The sequence below is a fragment of the Chiloscyllium punctatum genome, chromosome 42, assembly GCF_047496795.1.
Source record: "Chiloscyllium punctatum isolate Juve2018m chromosome 42, sChiPun1.3, whole genome shotgun sequence".
NCBI classification, from domain to species: Eukaryota; Metazoa; Chordata; class Chondrichthyes; order Orectolobiformes; family Hemiscylliidae; genus Chiloscyllium; species Chiloscyllium punctatum.
In genome coordinates this window covers 30,584,000-30,600,468 of record NC_092780.1, presented here as the reverse complement: position 1 = coordinate 30,600,468, position 16,469 = coordinate 30,584,000, and positions in this window count along the sequence as shown.

The window sequence follows — 16,469 nt, the reverse complement described above, 5'->3', positions numbered from 1 at the left end:
TTTATGGAGACTAAAAGCACAGGAAACGTGACATGCAGGGTGACCTAATTACGCAGAATGGGATAATTTGAGTTCCCGATGGTTGAGATGCAGTGAGAAAGTCAGTGGCCTGTTTGAATGTGTCAACTATAAGGCCAGCCTGTGGCAGTTTCCTATCTGTAATACGTTTCCATACCATGAGTACTCGTCAATGAGAGTAAGGAGTGATGAAGTCAGAAGGACTCAGTGTCCTGGCTTGATAGAGGTCAGGAGCACTGGTGGAGACAGTTGAGCAAGGTAAGAAAATGAGAAGCCTAATGGTGGCTGTCACACTGCCCACTTTTATGTCCTCAGGACGTTGGCTGGCAGAGTCCTTACCGGACTCTCAGCTCATCGACAACATTTTAACTACACCAGCTGAGAGTGATCTTGGGCAATGTCCTTTACAATTCATAAAAGGATGGGCCAGCTGGGATTGTGAGTTCGGCCATCTCCTAGAGTCCAGCACTTGAGTCTTCAACAAAGCGTTCATGCAAATACATTACTTTGGTTCTTCCACAAAACAGAGCTGTCCCTAACTCTCCAGGAAGCATCAGTGTGTGCCACCGATGAAGTGCCAATATTTGTAACCCCAGAAGTGAGATTAAACAAAAAGCAGGGATGCACAAATGAATAAAGTGAAACCAATACAGGATAATTTGAAATATTTGTAAGTAAAATATAATTCTGAAAGAGACCTGTATTATCTTTGTGATCTCAAGCCTTATGTCAATAATAACACAGATGAATGAGTAAGTTATAACTGGGGGCTCTGTAATGAACTGTCCATTGATGCAACATTGTCAGCTGATCACAGATTTCACCAATGAAATGCTTCTCCCAGTGCAAAATTGAACACATTTCACATACAAGCTGCTGGCATTCAGAATTGTAATTAGAATTGCTAGGGAGAAAGCAAAACGAGAGAAAGTGGATGTGGTGCAGAATTCTGGTTACAACATCAGTAATGGCACACTGTTGACAAAATCCTGGCTATTACATGGGGTCCACCTACTTCCATTATAGATGTGAAGTGAACAGGTCAACACACACAAATATGTTACAGGAACTGAGAGAGACGGTAGTCAAGTTCTTAAATGCAGCTTTCGGATGTTCTGGCTGAGGACGTCCAGAGTAGGAGCGAAATTCTTTCACCTGTAGTGGGGAAGGAACCAACCCCACTTTCTGATCCCTCCCTCTGATGTTACACTGTCTGTCTTTGTGTCCTCCTCCTATTCCTTATCCAGGCTATTTGGACTGCTAACAAGGTGACTATTCCTATGGGTGGCTCTTGTAATGTCTCCAAAATTGTAGAGTGACACAATATGTACTCTTTTGATGTGAAATCCTTACAGTTTCTTTTTGGAATAACAGTGGCTTGAGCATTGTTGAAGTCTCAACAAAATCGCCCAGAAAACTTTCCAAAGATTATCAATCACCAGATCTTCTCACTGATCAAGCACCAACAAAACTGAAACAGTGAGTATCACTTCATTGCTTGAATGAACTGGCAACACCTTGTTGACTGCAGGCTGTTGTTTTGGAGAGGGCATTAGTTAAAGCTCTAGTCAACAAAATGCTGAGCACCTCCTTTGTTGAGCATTAGCTGGTATTATTGAAAGTATGGCCAGATATTCCTTTCTACTGAATCTTTGCAACCAAGAATTTTAATTAAACTACATGATCCACGTGCACTAATATCTCTGATGATTTATACGATTTATTAGCAAAGCAGGACTTCACTATTTTCCTGCAGGCATGTGAAACAATCAGTTGTTTAACAAGTCCCTAGATGGTCATTCCTAATGCTGACTTAAACCTCCACATCAGGAATGCCTCATGCATCAAACTCAGGCTGTATCGATATTTCAGCTTAAGATCCATCTTGTGCACTTCCTGAATTCTTTATCACTTACAGCACTCAACAGAAATCTACCTTTCTCCAAGACTTTTCTTTCATCACACTCCCTGCCTGAGTTTAAGTGGTTAATTTATTAAGTAAATTGCAGCAACTGCTGTGGAGTGAGTTGATCCCACCTTATTATTCCTTTGGGACCATATCTTCCGCCTGGGCACCCTATAGTCCGAGGACACAACATTAAGTTCTCCAATTTCAAATTTTACCCCTCTCTCCATCCCCCGACTTCATTGACCAACTAGGTCTTCCCATTGACCAACTAGGTCATACCCTCTACCTGTCTTCACCTATCCCCACTTCACCACCATGTCTCGGCCTCCCCCTTTATCTGCAGCTCCCCCTACACCCACCCTCAGTCCTGAAGAAGGGTTACACCTGAAACATTGACTTCTTCACCTCCTGATGCTGCCTGGCTTGCTGTGTTCTTCCAGCCTCCTGTGTGTCTACTTTGGATTCCAGCATCTGCAGTTTGTTTTTTGACTCTAGTAGAAATAAGAGGACAGATGTTAACATGGATAAGTTTTGGACATCAGGTGTGAAGGTGTTCAGTAAAGCAAGAAAACCCAACTATTGACCTCTGGGATTTAGGGGACTGAGATAAGGAAGTGGATGGTAATTTACAATCATTAGCCTGGAATCCTCTTATTAAACTTGCTTTTCAGGTTTTATATTGGGTGACTGGAATTTCCAAATACTGAAGCGAGTAATGGATACCTTCAGGGAACATAGAAATGTCACTCCTTGTTGTACATGAGGAGCAAGCATGCAAACAATTCTTCAGTGTTTCAGAATGTGAGCACTGCTGAAAAGTAACACACTTTGTTAAAGTTCTTCATCTTGCACTCAGAAGAAATATCTAATGTAAAGGGAAAGCAACAATTTATTCATCATGAGAGGAGACATCTAATTGGTTGGAAATCAGGCTTTGTTGGTAGACATATTGCTGTGATGGATGTGCCAGTTAGTTAATGCCAAGCCTTATTTAAGTTCTAAACCAGGCAGATTGTCACTAGTTGGTCAAGAGTTTATGCTGAGAAATGAACCACAGAATTGCTAACATCTGATTTGTTGAATTAAAACATGTACAATCAGATATTCTATCTGATGGCAAAGAACAAGATTTTAATATCAATATGTGTAGATTCCAGCATGCAAAGGTACATTACACTGTGAGCCAGATGACCATTCTAAATTGTCTGTCGGCTTAAAACATTCAGGACTATTAAGCAAATGGAGTCCTGGTGCAGCATCACAACTAATATTTATTAATATGTTTTTAGGTTTTGCCGGGATATCTTCACCACCCAGTTACCTCATTTGGATGATAATTGGTAGTATTATTTTAAATCCTACACAAGATACTACATTTCTTCCTATGCTATTCAGAATGCCTCTTTTAGTTTTTAACAAAAATAATCAATTCTCCACAATCTCTGGGTTCAATGCAAATTGCGAATCTCATTTATTGCAAGTTCCTGACTCTTAATTATTCCATGAATTGTCAGCAACATGATTTATAGAGGGAACAGTTGATAAATAATAGTGAAAGGATACAAGAACTGCAAAAGTTCGCACATTTTTGTTAGTGTATGTCAAATCATCTTATTAATTTTAATGCAGCAGCACATCCTCAAGCTGTAATGGACCAAGTGAAGGAGATATTCTCCTTAGTGCTAAGGGTCAAATTGACAAAACTGAGCTGTAAACAGCATGTATTGTATCTACCACATTCCTCACACCTTTGCACCTGACATTTGGGTTTCTTGTCCAAATGTTTGCTCTCTGACCTTTGTCGTTAAAAATTGGCCCAGGAGATTCTTTATATATTTTCAAAGTAAGACTCTTATTCTGTTTTTCCATTCCAAGCTTCCCCATTCTATCCTCACCCTACAACATGGTTCTATAACAATCACCTGCCATCCACAATACTGGTCCAGTAGCCTATGATTGAGTGTGACAGGAGTGTAAGTCCTTCAGTTAGTCAATAAGCTGGTTGACTTTCAGAGCTGAGACCAATCCTGTTCGTATCCAACGTACACATCGATTCAAGCTGGCATCATTGACTAGAATTTACAAATGGGGATTTTAGTTGCTTTCTTTCTCCTCCATAGGCCAAGGGAGCCAATAACATCTTCATAATCCTTCACCCACTTTGACTTGGTTCAACTATCCCCATTACAAATTTGAAATCTGTAAAGTTGCCAATGCATTTCGGAAATGATCCATTGAAAGGAGGTCCCAGCTGAGAATTCAGTGCTCTCGTAATGTGGCTTTTAATTTTAAATTTTAATGATGATAGAATATGTGGCATAATAACAGGGTTCTATTTATACTTGTAGAATATTTGATGCCTTAGTGCAGTGCTTTGAACAATCACATGCTATGAATTATTGATCACATTTTCATTGTTAACGCCTTCCACCATGCCTTCCATTTCCACCAGTGAACAGAGAGCCAGAGAGTGAGAAGTGGATTCCTTCATTCATTTTCTTCCACACATGTGCTTACTATGCAGCAGCATTGTCCCTTATTCAAACAAGGGAGTATTTTCTTCATTTCTTAGATGGCCAGTCACATCTCGAGTAAGCTTTCTCAAATATAGATTGATGTGGTGGTGCCGGTGTTGGAGTGGGGTGGACAAAGTTAAAAATCACACAACACCAGGTTATTGTCCAACAGGTTTATTTGGAAGCACTAGCTTTCAGAGTGCTGCTCATTCATAAGTTAGCGAGTGGAGTAGGATTATAGGACACAGAATTTAGAGCAAAGGATCATAGTGTCATATTGAGAGTGGTACATGTATGGAATGAGGAAATAGTGGAGGCTGGTACAATTATAACATTTAAAAGGCATCTGGATGGGTATATGAATAGAGGGACATGGGTCAAATACTGGCAAAAGAACTAGGTCAGATTGGGATGCCTGTTCGGCATGGACAAGTTGAACTGAAGGGTCTGTCTCCATGTTTTATGATCCAGTGAGATAACAAATCAGGAATACCCAAATAGAATCTGCATTTTAGATAATTTCGCTGAATATTTTAAAAAGGCAGGAAAATATTGAAATAAGTCCACAATTCAGGCCTACCGCAGCCAGGAGTCCTCACACTATCACGGCCACAGCTGAAGACTCATGAGTCTCTGCGTTGTGCTTTCATTGTCCTCACTGTAGGAAGTTCCAAAACATCACCAAATTTCATATTGAAATATGAAATAATTATGAAATTTTGTTGTAAACCTGCTAGAAACTCTGGAATTTATACAAACTCCAACATACATAACAGGTTCGAACAGTGTAACTATGATAGGAGACAATTCTAGTATCACTGGCTATACAGCCCCACGAGTCTATCTTTCCAAGCAACACTATTTTGCTTTCCCAGCTTAAGGAGATGCACTTCCCAGAAAGTGCAGTCTTACACTCATCCCTGTGGAGTCTATTTTCCACTCAGTACAACCTTGCATTCATTTAAGAATCTTTCTTCCAGGCAGCACTGTCAGACTACCCTTTATCTGTGAAAGTATCTCATCACTGTCACAACTTTGCACCTCAGTTCATTCAACAAACACTCACATGCAAATTGGCAACACTCCATGATGCCACTCTCTCTGTGAATCGAATACAACTCCATTCAGTTCAATTCAGATCAACTGTGGCACAATGTGCAGCTATGCACACTAAACCACCTGACTGTGCTAGCTTATGTGTCTGTCAATATGCAAAGCAGCTTGAGAGGAAACTCAAGAGTAAAACTAATTTCTCAAAACAAGTGTAGCTTTTCCCAAAGCAGGAACAATGTTTTATGACACAATGTTTTAAATATTTATCTTACAAAATCTATTGTATTAAGAAATCATAGACAGGCAATCTATTTGTTGCAATTTGTGGAAATCTTAAAATCAGAATGAATCGTTCAAGCTCTGTCTCATTATCCTCCTATGAAGAATCTTGGTATGCCTTACTAGATTGATAGATTCTTGTTGTCTCGGGGGAATTAAGGGCTACGGGGAGAATGCGGATAAGTGGAGTTGAAGTGCCCAGCAGCCATGATTGAATGGTGGAGTGGACTCGATGGGCCAAATGGCCTTACTTCCACTCCTATGTCTTATGGTCTTATGGTCTTATGTTAAAGGTGCTCTTTAAATGAACTTTTGTTGTTTCATGTTGCATTCAGTCAGAAATACCATGGAAAACTGCATTAAATAAGATTTTGTGTTCTGCGTTTATTCATGATTTAATACTTGAAAAGGCTTAATTCTTTTCTTCCCTCATGGATATGGACATCACTGGTTGAACCAGCATTTATTGCCCGTCCCTAGCTGCCCTTGAGAAGGTGGTGGTTAGCTGCAGTCCACCTGCTGTGGGTTCATCCACAATGCCATTCAGGAGGGAATGAAAGGACTTTGACCCAGTGACACTGAAGAAACAGCAATATAATTCCAAGTCAGGATGGCGAGTGGCTTGGAGGGGAACGTGCAGGTGCTGTTGTTCCGATGTATCTCTGCCCTTGCCCTTCTAACTGGAAGTGGTCATGGGTTTGGAAAGTGCTGTCTAAGGTTTTTTGGTGAATTTCTGCACTTGTACAGCTGCTACTGAGCGTCGGTGGCGGAGGGCATGGATATTTGTGGATGTAGTGCCTATCCAGTTTTATCCTTAATGGTGTCAAGCCTTTTGAGTGTTGTTGGAGTTGGCCCACCTGGACAAGTGGGGAGGATTCCATTACACTTGTAGATGATGGACAGGCTTTAGTGAGTTAGAAGTTGAGTTACACGCCACAGTATTCTTAGCCTCTGACCTGCTCTTGGAGCCATTGTGTCTGTAGCAAGCCAGGAACTATTTTCTTAAATATCTGCCATGTTTCCTTAATCCTCTTTGCTGCTAAACTACTTTCCAAATCCACTCTAGCTAATTCTGATCCGGTTCCTTTGTGATTTCCCTTATTTAAACTTAGCATTCTTTTTGAACTAAGTTTCTCCCTTTCAAACTGAATATTAAATTCTATCATACATATTCACATTTCCTAGGGAATCTTTAACTCTGGCATAATTTATTAAACCTACCTCATTTCACATCACCAGATCTAAAAGAGAGCAGAAGGGGAAGATGAGGATTTTCTTTTATTCATAAGACCATAAGACCATAAGACATAGGAGTGGAAGTAAGGCCATTCGGTCCATCGAGTCCACTCCGCCATTCAATCATGGCTGATGCGCATTTCAGCTCCACTTACCAGCATTCTCCCCGTAGCCCTTAATTCCTCTAGACAACAAGAATCTATCAATCTCAGCCTTGAAGACATTTAGCGTCCCGGCTTCCACTGCACTCCGTGGCAATGAATTCCACAGGCCCACCACTCTCTGGCTGAAGAAATGTCTCTGCATTTCTGTTCTGAAATGACCCCCTCTAATTCTAAGGCTGTGTCCACGGGTCCTAGTCTCCTCGTCTAACGGAAACAATTTCCTAGCATCCACCTTTTCCAAGCCATGTATTATTTTGTACGTCTCTATTAAGTCTCCCCTTAATCTTCTAAACTCCAACGAATACAATCCCAGTATCCTCAGCCGTTCCTCATATGCTAGACCTGTCATTCCAGGGATCATAAGATGAAAGTGTCATTGGCAAAGCCAGCATTTATTAACCATCCCGAATTGCCCAGAGTAAGAACTATTGAGTGGAAGTAATACATGCAGTACATCATTGACTGAACTGTAGTCCATGAACTGTGAAATCTGGGTACTGTGGCAGAGTTTGAGTGAGTGGTGGCTCCATGTATCTGAAATGGGGCAGCATGGTGGCTTAGTGCTCCCTCATAGTGCCAGGGACCTGGGTTCAATTCTTAGCCTTGGGTGACTGTCTGTGTGGCGTTTGTACGTTCTCCCTGTGTCTGCATGGGTTTCCTCCAGACACTCTGGTTTCTTCCAACAGTCCAAAGATGTGCAGGTCAGGTGAATTGGCCATTCTAAATTGCCCATAGTGTTAAGTGCATTAGTCAGAGGGAAATGGGTCTGGGTGGGTTACTCTTCAGAGGGTCGGTGTGGATTGTTGGGCCAAATGGCCTGTTTCCACATGGTAGTGAATTTAATACAAAGTCCAGTTAAACTGCTGGTCAATGTTGACCACCAGGACATTAATAAGTGGAGGATTCAGTGATGGTAACATCATTGAATCTCAAGGGGCAGTGGTTTAGACTGTTTCTTGTTGGAGATGCTCATTGCCCTGGCGTTTGTGTGGCATTGTGAATGGTGCTGAACATTATGTAATCATCAATGAGCAACCCCACTTCTGACCTTATGATGGATGGGAGATCATTGATGAAGCAGCTGAAGATGGTTGGGCCGAGGACACTTCCCTGAGGAATTCCTGCAGAGATTTTCTGGAGCTGAGGTGATTGACCTCCAACAAGCAGATCTCCTGATGTGCCAGGTATGATTCCAACCAGTGGAGAGTTTGCTCCCTGATTCCCATTGATTCCAGTTTGCTAGGGGTCTTTGATGCCACATTTGGTCTTGATGTCAAGGGCTGTCACTCTCACCTCACCTCTGAATTCAGCTTTTTTGTCCATGTTTGAACCAAGGCTGTAATGAGGGGTCAGGAGCTGAGTAGCGCTGGCGAAACCCAAACTGTATGTTACTAAGCAAGTTATCGCTGATTAGGTACTGCTTGATAGTACTGCTGATGACACCTTCCATAGCTTTACTGATGATCAAGAAAGATGGGGTGGTAACTAATTGAGTTGGATTTGTCCTGCTTATTATGTACAGGACATACCTGAGCAATTTTCCACATTGGTGGGTAGATGCCAGTGTTGTAACTGGACTGAAACAGCTTGGCTGGGGGAGGGGAGTGGCAAGTTCTGGAGCACGAATCTTCAGTACCACTGCTAGAATGTTGTCAGGGCCCATCGCCTTTGCACCATCCAATGCCTCCTAACAAGTCCTTAATATCATGTGGTTGGAATCAAATTGGCTGGAGACTGGTATCTGTGATGCTGGGGACCACTGGAGGAGGCTGAGCTGGATCATCCACTTGGCACTTTCAGGCTGAAAACTGTTGCGAATGTTTCAGCTATTGAGCTGATATATTGGGCTCTTCCTTTACTGAGTCGAAGAGTGTGGTGCTGGAAAAGCACAGCTAGTCAGGCGGCATCCCAGGAGCAGGAGAATCGATGCTTCAGGCATAAGCCCTTCTTACTTTGGAGAAAAGGGATATTTGTGGAGTCTCCTCCTCTGGTGAGTTGTTTAATTGTCCACCACCCTTCATGGCTGATTTAGAATTAAATCTGATTCATTGGTTGTGTGATCCCTTAGCTCTTTCTATTACTTGCTGATTATGCTGTTTGGCATGCAAGTGAACTTATTTGGTGGCTTCACCAGCTTGACATCTCATTTTAAGTATGCCTGGTGCTGTTCCTGGCATGCCCTCCTGCACTCTCCATTGAATTAGGGTTGATCCCCTGCCTTCATGGTAATGGTTGAGTAGGGATATGCTAGGTCATGGGGTTGCAGGTTGTGCTGGAGTACAGTTCTGCTGCTGTTGATGGTCCTCAGTGTGCCTCATGGATGCCCAGCCTTGTGTTGCTAGATCTGTTTGATGTCTGTCTCATTCAGCATGGTGATAGAGCCACATGATATAATGTAGGTTATTCTCAATGTGGATGTGGGACTTCGTCTCCACAAGGACAGTGCAATGGTCATGCTCACTATCATGGACAGATGCATCTGCAGCCGGTAGATTGGTGAGGGTGAGGTTAAATGTGCTTTTCCCTCGTATTGGTTCCTTCAACACCTGTCACACAAACAGTCTAGTGACTAGATCATTTAGGACCCAACCAATTCAAACAGTAGTGCTGCTGCGTCACTCTTTGTGGTGGGCATTGAAATCACCCCCAGTACATTTTGCACCCTTGCCACTGTCAGTGTTATTGGGTACTGATTTATCAGCAGAGGGAGGATGGTATGTGGTAATCAACAAGACGTTTCCTTGTTCTTGGTTGACCTGATATCATGAGACTTCTTGGAGTGTGGAGTCAATGTTGAGGTTTCCCAGGGCAACTCCCTCCTGACTGTATACCACTGTGTCGCCACCTCTGCTTGGTCTGTCCTACCAGTGGGACATATCTAGGGATGGTGATGGTGGGATATTTTCTATAAGGTATCACTCCATGTCAGGCTTTTGCCAATTTTGGTATTAGCTCCAAATGTTAGTAAGGAGGACTTTGCAGGGTCGACAGGGCTGTTTCTGCCGTTGCATTTTCAGTGCCAAGGTCGATGCCAGCTAGTCTGTTTGGTTCCATTTCTTTTTTAGATTGGATTAGATTCCCTACAGTGTGGCCCTTCGGTCCAACCAGTCCACACCGACCCTCCAAAGAGTAACCCACCCAGATCCATTTCCCTCTAACTAATGCACCTAACACTATGGGGCAGTTTAGCACGGCCAATTCACTTGACCTGCACATCTTTGGACTGTGGGAGGAAACCAGAGCACCTGGAGGAAACCCACGAGAATGTGCAAATTCTACTCAGACAGTCACCTGAGGCGGGAATCGAACCTGGGACCTTGGTGCTGTGAGGCAGCGGTGCTAACCACTGAGCCACCATGCCACCCACTGATGAGACTTTGTAGTGATTGATATAACTGAGTGGCTTGCTAGGCCCTTTCAGATAGCACTTGAGAATCAACCACATTGCTGTGGATCTGGAGTGACATTTAGGCCAGATCAGGTGACAATAGCAGATTTTGTTCCCTGATGGACATTTGTGAGCCAGATGGGTTTTTCCTTACAATTGACAATAGTTCCATGGTCATCAGTATATTTTTAGTTCCAAACATTTTACTGTTATGAGTTATTTATTGTCACATATATAGTATCATAGTGGCTTATAGCACGGAACCAGACACTTCCATCCAACCAGTCCATAATCTCAAACTACACTAGACCCATTTGCTTGCTCCTGGCCCAAATCCCTCCAACATCTCCTCTTCTTGTACAAACCCAGAGGTCTTTTAAATGTTGTAATTGAACCCATATCCACCACTTCCTCAAGAAGCTCACTCCGCACACGAACAACCCCCCTGTGTAAACAATTTGCCCATCATATCTCTTTTAACTCTCTCTCCCCTTACCTTAAATATATGCCTCCTAGACTTGAAATCCCCCACCCTAGGGAAAAGACAACCACCATTAATCATCACCTCTCTCAGTGAAAGTGTTTTGTCAACACAATCCGGCACTATTTTGAGTTATAAAAAGACATTACACAAATAGATTTCATCTTCGGTACAAGGGGTCTTCAAACACAGCTCCAGGGCTTCTATGAGGTCTCTGCAAGATGTCCCAGGCCTCAAGGAGTCCCTGTACTTCAGGCCTACCTCAGCCAGGAGTCCCTGCTGCCCCAGGTACTACCACAGCCACAGATGATGACCTGCAGAGTCCACGAGTCCATACTTCAGGCCTACTGCAACCAGGAGTCCCCACTCCAGGCACCGCCACAAACACAGATTATGACCTGCAGAGTCCACCAGTCCACATTACAGGCCTACCGCAGTCAGGAATCCTCGCACTGTCACCGCCACAGCTAAAGACCCACCAAGTCCCTGAGTCACGTTTTCATAGTCCTCACTGTAGGAAGTTCCAACAAATCACCTTCCACTGAGTGAAGAAATTCCTCCTCATCTCAGTCTAACTGACTTACTCCTTAAACTGAGATTGTGTTCCCTGATTCTGGATCCTGCACCCGGAGGAAACATTGTTCCTGCATTTACCCTGATTTGCCCTTTAAGAATTTTGAAATTTCATTTAGTCCCTTCAATCTCCTAACTCAGTCGTCTTTTCCCAATTATTCTGGTGAAAGCCCATTACTGTACCTCTAAGGTATTCTTTCTTAAGTAAGGATTTGAAAACTTCATGTTTGTTCTCATTAAGGTTGTATACAATTGAAGAAATACTTCATTACTCATATCTTGAAATCTTTTCACAATAAAGACCAACATGCTATTTCACTTCCTAATTGCTTACTGTATGTTCACTTTCAGTAATGGATGAACACAGTTGCCCAGGTCACTTCAAACAATAACATTTCCCAATCTCTTCCCATTTAAGAAATCTCTGTTCCTCCTACCATCTGGACAGTCTCATACTTATTCACATTATATTCTATCTGCCATAACCTTGCCCATTCAGTCATCCTGACCGCTTGATGCCTCTTTGCATCCAACTCACAACTCACATTCCAACCTAGTTTTGTATCATCTACAAATTTGGAAATATTACAATTAGTGTTCACATTCAAATTGTGGATAAAGATTGTGAAAAGCTGGAGCTCGTGTATGGTTCCTTACGATATCCTACTAGCTTGGCACAGAGATGATAGGCCTTTTGATTACACGTTAACAGATGAGACTTTAGGCCAAAGCTTTTATGTCTTTAAAAGTAACTTATGTAAGTCAAGGGGGCATGGCCAGCTCTCAAGCTGAGCAGTTAAGAGTTCAGAACATTAGCTAGGAGTTCAACAGTGGGCTGTGTGCAAACAGGCTGCTAGACCCTCTCTCCTTCTGCCCTCCTAACTTCTACCTATAAGCCTCTGTTTCATCTTTTGAGAAATAAGGCAAGGCAGGTGACTGAGGTGTCAGTGGGTGAGCACTTTGGGGCCAGCGACCATAATTCTATTAGATTTAAAATAGTGATGGAAAAGGATAGACCAGATCTAAAAGTAGAAGTTCTAAATTGGAGAAAAGCCAATTTTGGCGGTATTAGGCAAGAACTTTCAAAAGCTGATTGGAGGCAGATGTTCGCAGGTAACGGGCCAGCTGGAAAATGGAAAGCCTTCAGAACTGAGATAATGAGTGTCCAGAGAAAGTATATTCCTGTTTGAGTGAAAGGAAAGGCTGGTAGTTATAGGAAATGCTGAATGACTAAAGAAATTGAGGGTTTGGTTAAGAAAAAGAAGGAAGCATATGTCAGGTATAGACAAGATAAATCAAGTGAATCCTTCGAAAAGTATAAAGGCAGTAGGACTATACTGAAGAGAGAAATCAGGAGGGCAAAAAGGGGACATGAGATAGCTTTAGCAAATAGAATTAAGGACAATCCAAAGGGTTTTTACAAATACATTAAGAAAAAACGGGTAACTAGGGAGAGAATAGAGCCCCTCAAGGAAGGGGGCCTTTGTGTGGAACCGCAGGAGATGGGAGAGATACTAAGTGAATATTTTGCACCAGTATTTACTGTGGAAAAGGACACGGAAGATAGAGACTGTAGGGAAATAGATAGTGACATCTTGAAAAATGCCCATATTACAGAGGAGGAAGTGCTGGATGTCTTGAAACGCATACAAGTGGATAACTCCCCAGGACCTGATCAGGTGTATCCTACAACTCTGTGGGAAGCTAGAGAAGTGATTTCTGGGCCTCTTACTGAGATATTTGTATCATCGATAGTCACAGGTGAGGTGCTGGTAGACTGGAGGTTGGCTAATGTGGTGCCACTGTTTAAGAAAGGTGGTAAGGACAAGTCAAGGAACTATAGACCAGTGAGCCTGATGTCGGTGGTGGGCAAGTTGTTGGAGGGAATCCTGAGGGACAGGATGTACATGTATTTGGAAAGGCAAGGACTGATTAGGGATAGTCAACATGGTTTTGTGCATGGGAAATCATGTCTCACAAACTTGATTGAGTTTTTTGAAGAAGTAACAAAGATGATTGATGAGGGCAGAGTGGTAGACATGATCCATATGGACTTCAGTAAAGCGTTCGACAAGGTTCCCCATGGGAGATTGGTGGACAAAGTTAGATCTCATGGAATACAGGGAGTACTAGCCATTTGGATACAGAACTGGCTTAAAGGTAGAAGACAGAGGGTAGTGGTAGATGGTTGTTTTTCAGACTAGAGGCTTGAGACCAGTGGAGTGCCACAAGGATCAGTGCTGGGTCCACTACTTTTCATCATTTACATAAATGATTTGCATATGAACATAAGAGGTACAGTTAGTAAGGTTGCAGATGACACCAAAATTGGAGGTGTAGTGGACAGCGAAGAAGGTTACCTCAGATTACAATGGGATCTTGATCAGATGGGCCAATGGGCTGAGAAGTGGCAGATGGAGTTTAATTTAGATAAAGGCGAGGTGCTGCATTTTGGGAAAGCAAATCACAGCAGGATTTATACACTTAATGGTAAGGTCTTAGGGAGTGTTGCTGAACAAAGAGACTTTGGAATGCAGGTTCATAGTTCCTTGAAAGTGGAGTCTCAGGTCGATAGGATAGTGAAGAAGGCATTTGGTTTTGAGTACAGGAGTTGAGAGGTCGTGCTGAGGCTGTACAGAACGTTGGTTAGGCCACTGTTGGAATATTGCGTGCAATTCTTGTCTCCTTCCTATTGAAAGATGTTGTGAAACTTGAAAGGGTTCAGAAAAGATTTACAAGGATGCTGCCAGGGTTGGAGGATTTGAGCTATAGGGAGAGGTTGAAAAGGCTGGGGCTGTTTTCCCTGGAGCATAGGAGGCTGAGGGGTGACCTTATAGAGGTTTACAAAATTATGAGGGGCACGGATAGGATAAATAGACAAAGTCTTTTCCCTGGGGTTGGGGAGTCCAGAACTAGAGGCCATAGTTTTAGGGTGAGAGGGGAAAGATGTAAAAGAGATGTAAGGGACAACTTTTTCACACAGAGGGTGGATGAGCTGCCAGAGGAAGTGGCAGAGGCTAGAACAATTGCAACATTTAAAAGGCATCTAGATGGGTATATGAATAGAAGGGGTTTGGAGGAACTAAATTGGGTTGGGATATCTGGTCAGCATGGATGGGTTGGACCGAAGGGTCTTTTTCCATGCTGTACATCTCTATGACCCGACGAGTGGAGGATGAACGCCTCATCTTTCATCTTGGGACCCTCCAACGACACAGCATCAACTTCAATTTCACCAATTTCCTCATCTCGCCTTCACCCACCTCATCCTAGATCCAATGCTCCAACTCAGCACCACCTTCTTGAACTTCTTTCCTACCTATGCACTCTGACCAATCACCATCATCCCCCACCTGTATCTACCTATTACCTTCCAAGCTCCCTTCCACCCAAACCCAACCCTTCCACCCACTAATCTCTCAGCTACATTCCCCCCCCCACCCCCTCCACATTCCTGATTTAAAGGCTTATGCCCGAAACATTGACTCTGCTCCTTGGATACTGCCAGACCTGCTGTGCTTTTCCAGCTACACTTTTCGACATTATGAAATGAGCATTGCTTGTGAGCTGCTCTGTTAATCTGCTGTGCAGTAAATTTCCAGTTGCTGCAATGACCACACACATATGCAGTTTACACAGGACAGTGATTGTCATCAAATCTGCCTTTTTGGGATCTTACTTTAGTATGTTCTTACACTTTATGGTAACTCTCCAGTGGCCCAGCATATTCCAGTGTGCTACGTTATTTGGTGAATGTGAAATAAAATTTGATGTAACACAGCAACATCGAAAACAGGAGCAGGAGTAGGCCATTGGGCCCTTCAAGCCTGTTTTGCCATTCAATATGATCACAGCTGATCATCCAACTCAGCACCTGTTCCTGCTTTCTCCCTATACCTCTTTAGCCCTAAAACTATATCTAAAACCTTCTAAAGCACTCAGCGTTTTGTTCTGAACTGCTTTTCTGTAGCAAAGAATTCCACAGGCTGACCTCTCTCCACATGAAAAGATTTTTCCTCATCTTAGTCCTAAAAGGCTTACCCCATTTACTTAACTGTGACCCTGGTCTGAGAGTCTGCATTTACACTCTCCATTCCTGTCAAACACTTATCAGTTTCTATGAGATGCACCCTCATTCCGCTAAACTCTCATGAACATAGTTCCAACCAATCCTGTCCTTCTTTACATGTCAGCCCTCCCGTCCCAGCAGTCATTTTGTAAAACCTTTGTTGTTCTTTCTCCATCGTGGGATCAGGAAATTAAAAGTTTTTACAATACTCCAGGTTCAAAGTAGTGGCTTTCCTTTCTGAAACATCAGGCCACTCTCTCATAGTAAAGTCCTAGCTGCTGCGTGAATTTCATTTCAGATCTTCTACACTTTTGCTTATGCAAATAGCTTGCAATGGAGCAGCAGTAGTGTCCCAAAATGTTCAAATTCCACTTGCCGTGGAAGTGAGTCAGTAACATGTCCGAACAAGTTAATTGAAAATATTTGACATTAAATACCAGCACAAAGTTCCATCTTTGCACATACCACTTATAACATCCTATCATTTTGACTATTATTACACATCTCTGTTTCCTGGCACTCAGCAATTTGGTCAGCAATTTTTCATCAATCATGAACAACAGTTTACTATTAACCTCATATAGCAAATGTTGCCAGGAAGTTCTTATAAATAAAAGTATTGACATTCCCTTGTCCATTCTTTAGTCTCATCTTCAAAAAAATTGAATCAGGTTCACTTAGCCTGGCCTATCTAAATCCACATTGGTTCTTTGTGATCAGTTGAAAATTTTCATGGTTCTCAGATACATGCAATTGTAAATCCAGAGTTTCTCAATAACAGAT